The following is a 9,642-nucleotide window of genomic DNA, read 5'->3' as shown; positions in this document are numbered from 1 at the left end:
GCGTGGTGCTGCTGCATGGCTCAGGCCCAGACTCAGGCAGTTCAGACATTTCACTGGACACAGCTCCCAGCCTCACATCTGCTGTGAGGGCACTGAACCGATTCAGTTGTTGTCCTGTACATACGCAGGTGGAGCAGGAGACGTCCTCCTGGTGCCAGAAGTCACAAGCTTCCAGCCTTCGTCATCGTAGGAGTCACTGATTCCCAACCCAATGAGCACAGACTCTGCCTTCGGTATCAGCAAAGCCGTATCCTCCCCCAGGAGAGCTCAGCCTGGGTAGAGGCTCTGACATTACAGGGAGAGCTGTTCCAGTGGCTGCAGGAGACCATGCCATGTGGCATGTCACCACCATTGCTGAGCATGGGGACTCTGACCCCGTCTGTGCACCCCAGCTCTGCAAACCCCGGCATCTGTTTGCTGCTCTCCAGGAGCTGCACTCTAGGCCCAGCAGTTACATAGGCTTCTCCCTAGTACTTGCTGTCTATTAATTACAATACTATATATGCAGTAAGTGTCACATGAGATAATTGTACAAAAACTAAAACAAGGTTGGTAACAGTCACCTGGTCATTAGACAATTGTTGTAACAGCAAAATGAGCTACAACACAGCTCCTGGAGGCCAAGACAAGTCCAGACAGAGCCTGACAGGGCCCTAATTACTCACATAGCACAGAGTTTGTGGCCTCTTACAAGCAGTGGCAGCACCACGACAAGGCTGAGGTACACGATGTGACAGTGACAGCCGTTCCAGCTTCTGCTTCCTTTTCCGGTGCTTCTTCCAGTGTTTGGTACACACTTAGTTCCTCTGCAAGAAACACCACCTCCTGTTTCCAAGACGATCTTTTTACACAAACCATGTCCTTGATTGTGCTGCTCCCAGTTCCAGCCAAACTCAAGGACTCTGGTCCAGACTCTCTGGAGAGTCTGAAGCGGGTCCTGTATTGAAAGACAGCAGTGGTCAGAAGCATCTGCTGCTAATGACTGGTTCTGCCTAAGTGTGTGAAGAGGCCTCCGACCCTTAAAATGAGCTTTTCTTTGAAGAACAGCCATAGGTTGCCCTGGCTGGGGAATGTTTGTTTTTACAAACCCTCTTAGCAGCTGCCTTTGTACAACACAACCCTTGGGTAACTGTCAGTTTGCACAAGGAGCCATTTCCTCCCTCGGCTTGTCAAAACAGATCACGTGCTATAGATCTCAGCCTGAGACAGAGCCTAGCCCGGCCCCTGAAAGTGTGAGACCACAACAGGCTCCATCTGCAGTGGTTTCGGCAGCATCTACGCCTGCATCGCGGTTAAAAAGCCACAGAGCTGCTCCATCAGCCTTGACAGGCATGTTGCGTGCATTGGCATTTGCCTGCCCAACTTTGATCTGGCACTTTGTTTAGAAAAAGGAGGGGGGGTGTGATGATTTGCTTGAGTTGCCTCAGCTGCACTCCCTTAGAACAGGGTCTTGGTTGTAACTCCCCAGCAGGGATCCTGTGCACAGTGGATGTTTGAAAGGCAAACCTGTTCTGTAACCGGTGCTGTGGGTAGCCTATGGGCAATCAGCCATGGCTCCAGTCTATGCTCCCTGTTGCAGGGAGTGTGGTGGATTTAGGGAGGGTGGAGGAATTATTATTGGCACCGTCTCCGATAGCCATCTTTGAAGCCCTTCTTAGCTCCTGGTGAAGTTGGCATGGCTCAGACTGTTGTTTTCCCCAGGTGTGTTGGGTGGTGGCAGGCTCTGGCGTATCTTGGGAGCACAGAGCTATATGGGATGCAACCACAAGCTCTGTCAGTGGGTGTTTTGCTTCTCCTCATGCCCCCACAGTCCCCAGGGCAATAGCAGGAATGGGAAGGCAGTGACAGAGGCATTACAAGAAGAACACTCTTTGCCAACCCTGCTCCTCTGGCTGAAAGGGCATAGCTTCTGCTGCCCAGAAAAGCAGGGAGTCCTTCACTTAGGTTTGCTTCCTTCTTCACTTTTTCTTTTTGTTGTCTTTGTTGCCCCACACCATTGCTGTAGCCTTTCTAAAATGGGGAAAGAATGCAGGTACGGCTGTGTACCTTGTGGAGGAAGAGTCGCAGCAGCATGGGGACTCTGGGGCTGGTGAAGCAGGGGCTCAGATGTAGGGGCATCCCAGGGCTGATATAGAAAGGATCTCCAGGGGCTGGAAGGCAGGACTTGGGTGTTAAATTTTGGCTGGGAAATGAGGCCTGATAAGCTAGGGCCCATCCCTCCACACTACTGCCGGCAGTAGCGGCCTCAGGGGTAGGGGCTGTGGGGCAGGAGTGGGGATTGCAACACAGCACTGGAAGCCTGGGCCCCATTTTCTGCTCGTAGCAACCCAGCTCCCTAAGCTGAAGGTCCTTCAGGCATTTGCTTTCCCTGTGCTTTCTTGTGATAGCAATGATAGCAACAGCAGTGGTCAGGGAAGCCTGTGTTCCTCCTGTGCAAATGTGGTCTGCTGTTCTGGCAGCGGGTCAGTAACTTCAAGTTTCTGTAAAGAAAACCCTTGGGGCTGGTATTTGGACATCTTTTTTTTCCAGCCCACCTACTGTAAGCTGTGTCCTTCCTCCCCTGGACTGTGGACCATGTGTCTTGCCTGAAAAGGTATTACAGGGTATTATAGGGGCACATGGGAGGATGTGAGGGAGGAAAAGGATGCCCATTCCTACACAACTCATGCAGGCTGCTTGGTTCATGGAGCAGCACGTTTTCTTTTCTGTTGTAAGAAGAAGATCTGAAAGGTTCCTCTGGGGGAAGGAGAGCTGACAACAAGTCATAGGAGAGGCACTAGCTACCCGCTGTGGTGCTAGATCAGTACTGTGCTGAAGCAAAGAATTTCATTCGCTTTGATCACAGCTGCAGTGGAGATTACATCTCTGTCCAGCCAAAGATTGGGACTTGCTTTTTAAGTTGGTATCCCAAACAGCTTCCAGTCTGTGGTCTACACTGAGTCATGCAAACCCACAGGCAAGACAAGTCTCTGTCCTTGCTTAGCGTTGCCACTGAAACCCACAGCACACACTGCCCAGCCCAGCTGGTGTTCTGCAACCTGCGAGACTAGATGAGCTAATTCACTTGTCCTAATCTGGAGTCACTAGGAGCCACCCTGCAGCTTCAACTGTCCAATACAAGGTGGAAGACAGCAATTAAACCAGCAGATGACACTGGTATGAATGTCCTGCAGGATCATGTTCGGGCAGCAGGACTTCATCACTGCTTTTCTGGCAATGGTCTGCAGATGGTGATGTTGGCGTAGGAGACAGGGCAGCCAGACCAGAGATGCCACTTCTCAAAATGACCAGGGGGAAGAAGTGAAGCTGAATGTAAATCCCTCCCCACTGCACCCCCCGTGACTCAAAGCAGGTACCTATGGCACCCTTGTTCTCTTGTATCCGTTTTGAAGGGGAATTCAGGAATCTGGTCTCTACATCCACCCTGTGATGATCAGCTGTGCAATAAAACAAGTGCCTTGTTTTAAAGATGGATTCTTCCTTGGATCATGCATTGCTGTGCCATGACAGAGGCTTCTAGGCCACTCTCTGCTACTTGTGATACTTCTTATCTACTTTATGAAAGCAGTGGCTTCTCTCACCCTTTTATCTCCATCCTCATCTGGGATTGTCTGTGCATGTCCCGGGTCAACGGAAATGCACAGCTTCCATTAAAAAGAGCCACATATTTCAGTGAGACCCAACTTCTTACAAAGGTCTTGTTTATCTTGCCTTGCAATGTTTCATTTTCTCATGATGTGGCTTTGTGCTGCAAGTTGCACTGAGTTGCAGCTCAGTGTTCCCAAACATATGTAAATATCTGAAATAAATTTAAAAGATCAGGTACATGCTGGGAAGACCCTGATTCTCTTGCTGCAATGAACCATGCTGTGGAGCATGAGATGTGTGTGAGCCACCTGAGAAAATGGCTCCCTCCTGCTCATGCCATGGCCTCTACTCGGCTTCAGCAGATGCAGCCTCCTCTTGCCTTCATTTCCAACAGCACTGGGGTACACCAGGCCCCATGCAGTTGTACATAGGCAGGCAGGCACCTATATAGCCTTATGGAGGCGATATATGGTTTAACATGTTCATACTGCTGGGGCATGGGCAGGTGGTGGTGGCAAGGGAGTGAGACTAATGCATTTCCCTTTCCTTTTAGACTCAGGCGGTTTCTTATTACAGAAGCTCATAGCTGTTTCTCCCACAATTCAGTCGGCTCTGAGGAATCAAGGGGAGAACAAGATTATTCCAAAGCGAATCTTTGTCCAGCACTGGGATAAGGCGAGGAGTTACAATCAGAAGGCTTATTTCCAGGATGATTTTGTGGGGCCTTCCCTCCTCCTTTTTCCATCAGTAAGGTATGAAGATTGGAGTGTGGCACTGAAACGAGCTCCCAATACAGGGTCTCCCTGGTTAGCGGAGGTCTGGCATATCTCACCAGCCCTATCAATTGCAAGCTAGGACAGCCTGAGGTGTGACCTGGGTCTAACAGCACCCATGCTGCCATGGCTTGTAACTGCATTCACTGGATGGGTTAAAGCCACCAGAAGTTAGAATCCCATAATCATGAGTTTAAAAATAAAGACCTCAGGTGCTCTTGTGTTTGCTCCCTCTTTTCTCAGTCTGAGCTTGTACTGAAGGATTTCAAGCCTTTTTTCTGTCACCTGGGCCCAATTCCCTGGTGTCTCCATAAAAAGTGAGAGAGGGCCCTTATCTGCGACTTGGGAAAGCATACGTTGAGGGGTTTCCACCTTGGCAAACTCCATATAATGTGCCAGGCCATATGGATGTTGTAATGTCTCATCTTCTGCTATTAGCTGGACTTACTGGTCCTCCTGGCTGCCCCTTCTGCTGGGGAAGGTGACCTGGCAGGGCATGGCAGTGCCCCACATCTTCACAGGCTTGCAGAGGAATCAAACAGGCAGCACAGCTCAGCACTCAAAAGCCAGATTTCTTGGGGGACTAGGATGGGGTAAGTACTTAAAACTGAGAGGTTTCTCTCCCAGACTCTTCTCTCCCCTTCTCAGGGCAGCCTTGGAACTGGGCATAGGGTTTTTTTTAAATCTGGACACATTTTTTGTTTTAAGGGTTGTTTTTATTCTTTGTAAGTTGAGCTGTGTTGACATATACTGGCAGAGCTAGCATGGTAGTAAAATAGCAAGAAAGGACAGGTTAACTTAGTATCTGTGCCCTTAACTGGGATGCTTGCTGGGTCTGGGGTTGGATTATTTGTTCACCACACAAACCGTTTAATTGCTGTGTTTATTGCACAGTGTGATTTAATGACAAGTTGCTTGGAAATACGTAAGAACATCAATGTAACATTAAGGATGATCTGACAAGGGTTTTCTGTAAGTTCTGCAGCCCATGAGAGAGAACTAGAAAACAGCAGCAGCTTAAATCTCCTACCTCTGAGTAGGCTGTTACCTGTTCTTACACAGTGCAGGATGTGCCTTCGCTTGAGGAAACACAACCGGCATGCTGGCTGCGTTGCACTTGCGACATAAGATTCTGCCTGAGGATCTCAAATCAATACAGGGGGTATTTAAAAAAATTAATAATAATTGTGTGCATTGAGGGACCCTCCCCGCCTCAGAGGGAGGGTGCACAAAGAAGTGTTGGACATGAGAAGAGAAATGTCCGGTGTTGGCCTAATGGTTGCCAGCAATGCCCTGAGCAGTGCCCCTTTTTGACCTCCTGTCTGCCCCGCAGCCCCTGCAAAGGGAGAGCCACCCCCACCCAAGCCGAAATGTGTGTGTGGAAGGCTGTTTTCCAAGCTTGGATCACTGGGACCTGTTGCCTTTACTTAATGTGTGTGTCATCTCCTTTCCTGACTTGTATTCCTCCCCAACAGGCGGAGTACTATCACCTGCTAGCTGAGAAGATCTATAAGATTCAGAAGGAGTTGGAGGAGAAACGAAGAACCAGGCTGCAGAAGCAAAACATGATCCCAAATGCTCCGGGCATGCCACAGGCTCCCATGAATCAAGGGCCCAACATGGGACAGCCCCAGCCAGGGATGTCTGCAAGTAAGAACAGTTGGGTTACTGACTACCTGGTGCAGGGGCATCCTGTACTGTCCATGGTCATCGTGGTGGTGACCATTTCCCTCTTTTCATTTCACAGTTACCTTTGTAAAATTAGTCTGACAAAAGTTACGCAGCACACATGGGGGTTTTTAAAATTTTTTCTGTTTGCTCATAGGTTTGCTGAGCTGTTCTACTTTACTTTCCTTTTCCAAAGGACAGTATCATGAACGTATGTATGACTAAGGGTTACAAGTCTATAAACATTTTTTCTTCAAAATGGCTGCCTTCCCCAGTGCTGATGACAGAAATGAAATCCTTGCAATCTTTTTTGTTTTCTTATGGTGTCAGCATAGGAAGTGAGAGGAAAAGCATTACTAAAGCCATGTGCCACTTCCCACTGCACTTAAGAATTTGGAAGCTGGCCCTGTAACCAGAATGGCTGCCACTTGGTGCTGGAAGTGAAACTAGGCCCAAGGACTGCCAGGATTCTCATGAGCTCTTTGAAATGACAGAGAGTAGAAAACTAAAAAAGGAGGCTCTGGAGGAGCAGTGGATGAATTTATGAAGCCTGGGGACCTGGAGCATGAGCTCCTCACCCCAGAGCATGGGTGAGGGGACAGTCCCAGTAGACAAGCACAAAGAGCCAGTGTGCCAATGGTCCTAAAGGAAGTTGTGGTCATGAGGGACAGAGCTGGTGCTGAAGTACAAAAAGCTTCTCCAGCTGCACAACTTTGAGCTGAGTGCCTGTGTCCAGCTCTGAGAAAGCAGCCTGGCCTCTGCCCTGCAGGAATAATCCCTCCCATTGCATCCTGGACTCCTGTGCTTTCACCTGACAGCAGCCTTTTTGTAATGATCTTTCTAAAATTTTTATTTCAGATGGCATCAAAACAGAGACCAGACCCAGAGCACCAGTAGGGAAGGAGATAAGAAAAGTGAAGGCTAATCTAAGTTTTGGGGTTTGGTTTCTTGAGATTGTCAGTGCTGTTATATCCCTAAAGAAAGGAGCTGGCTTTACAAAGGTATTACGATTAATGGTACAGAACAAAGTTTTTATTATTAAAGAGAGAATATAAGTATTCCTTAATCAATTTGAATTTGATTCAAATTAACATGAAATTATTTAAATACTATTATTTATTGAAAAGGTTATTTAGAACCACAATGACAAATGAACAGCCATGGGATGGGGACTGCCTTTAAGCCTGTTCCGTGTCAAGACAGAACTCATTTTTGCTTAATCTCTCAAGAAGCCTTGAGCCAGCCTGTCTGTGACCTAAGGGAGCAGTGCTGCTTGTTCAGCTCTGGGAAGGAAGCAGGGGATGCACACCAGCAATAGCTCTTAAAGTGTTACATGAAAGATTATTGCAGTAGAAAGATTTAATGAACCTTTAATTTTGTATCTGTGTCTTCTGAAAACAGCTTTGTTGTCTGTCATGCAGTGCACTGTCTAGCAGTATTTGCAAGGGAATAACAGCCTTTATAATTTATTTCATTATCAACTACATCATTTAAATACTTTAAAAGCAATTTTCTGTTTATTAACAGGGCTGGAGGATTGTTTGGAAAACCTGAACCTGGAGGACCCCTGACGCTACGGAAATTTGCTGATCAAGTTGCAGGCAGTAGGCTTTGCAAGCTCCCCGCCACTGTCCCTCTGTAATTAGGCTGTGACCCCAATTGCCACCCAGGAGCCTCAGCGTGGTTCACGCTGATAGTGACACTCCTTTGCATTTAGAGTGACAGGCTGTAGCCTCGTGTTACAGCCTTTGGATTGCCTGGAAGAGCAATCCGTGTGTACCCATAACACAGGTAAGTCTTTGGAATGAACCTCTTCCATGCTGCCTTACTTTAGCCTGCAACTAAGGCCGTACTATATGCACAAGAGAGGAACTGTGTGTGTGCTTCACACATTATTTGTTTAGCTACTCACTACGAAGTCTGTAGAGAGTAGGAACATTGAGTACAGGCTTTTTTTTTTCTTTTTTCTTTTTACAATGTCAACACAATGAAGGTGATAACAGAATAAAAGGAGTAGAATGGGAAATAGTTCACTTACTCCAGGGAACTTACCTTTTGTGTAAAAGAGAATCAATGCCAGAGACATACGGAGGGACGCTTGCTTCTTGGCTGTTCTTGACAGCGAGCTGGGATGAGGGATGTTGCTACCAGTACAACTAGGACCACGCTACTTTTCCATGGGCAAAAAAAAAGCTGAAAGGGAGAGAAGCATTTGTACTATGAAGAAGCTATGCTATAAATGCGTAAAAACTTTAAAACCAATTGCATAGCACAGTAAGCACTTCAAGGCCTCTTTTGCATAGGTAATAGTTCCTTTGCCAAATAAAATATCTATTTATGCATGAAATTGTTGTCTCACAAACGGAGTTCGTTACCCGGTGTGCAACACCCAATATCACACACAGAGCCGAGATATCAGTTTATTCCAAGTTTTGCACAAGATGGGGTGCTAGGTGGTAACTCCACAAAGCTAGCACAGCAATCGTTCAAACAGGTACAATATTTATACGGTTTAGTTATACATATGCATAGGTGATTACATAAAACAGTTTCTTATTGGTCTACATTTCTGTACCTTACTCTTAAAGCTACAGTACTACTTTAATGTTCTACACATGCTCAGAGATGAGGGGTCTCCACTTCGGCCAGGTTCTCTGGCTCAAGGGGTGTGATTTTTAGTATTATAATGAGGATAGTTCGTGTAAGGGTGCTTCTTATCACCCTTCTACTCATGAGGTCAGATTGTTGTAACAATGTCTCAGTCAGCTCACATACTTCTTCAGGATGTGTTTCACTCCCAAGGACAATAATTCTTGATTAGATGTTCCACATTCCAGTATGAATGCCCCTTATCAGCTTTACGTATGCCTCGGCCTTCCACCAGCTCTAGCGTACTTCTCACATCCGAATCTTCCCACATAACTGTATAATACTGAATACATAGCTGTATAATACTGAATTTTAATTGACAACATTTAATGGACTACAAAATCTCTGAGACTGATCATTTGAGGACATGGGGAGCAGCAGCATTAACTCGTGTGGGTTATTTACCATGCGATTTTTGGACACGGCAGGGCAGGGTGGGAGTGAACGAGCGAGTTCTCTGTCCTCTGCACCCTGCTTGGCTGGCAGCGCTTACCAGCATCCACTGCTGGTTCCCCAGCCTGGGTGACACGCTGGTTACGTCAGCGGTGCAGGACAGGGACAAAGGCGTTGCTAGTGTGACATTAGGTACCTGCCATGCTAAAGGCATTCCTCCCATCTAAAACCAAATCCTTACCAAGATTTCTAGGAAGCTGTGTGCATCCTCGGTTACGTTTAAGACACACAACTCCAGCTGTCCATCTCCATGGGGCTCACGTTGTTTCAGGGACGCCACGTTCGCACCCACACGCTGATGGTTTTTTTCATTTGTTTTGTTGTTTACACAAGCTTCTGGGACTGAGAGACCTAATCCAGAACTACGAGAACGGATGGGGTGGGCCCGCCAGCAGTTCCCGGCGCCGTGCACAGGGAGCCGGGAGCGGTGCCCGGCCTCTCCTCCGCCCCTGGGTGGGACGGCCGCGAGGCGCCATGGCCGCTCCTCACCGCCGCCGTGGCGGGAAAAGAA

Source organism: Ciconia boyciana, chromosome 1 (genome assembly GCF_034638445.1).
Source record: "Ciconia boyciana chromosome 1, ASM3463844v1, whole genome shotgun sequence".
NCBI classification, from domain to species: Eukaryota; Metazoa; Chordata; class Aves; order Ciconiiformes; family Ciconiidae; genus Ciconia; species Ciconia boyciana.
The sequence above is the reverse complement of the archived record's forward strand: the minus strand, read 5'-3'. Positions refer to the sequence as shown.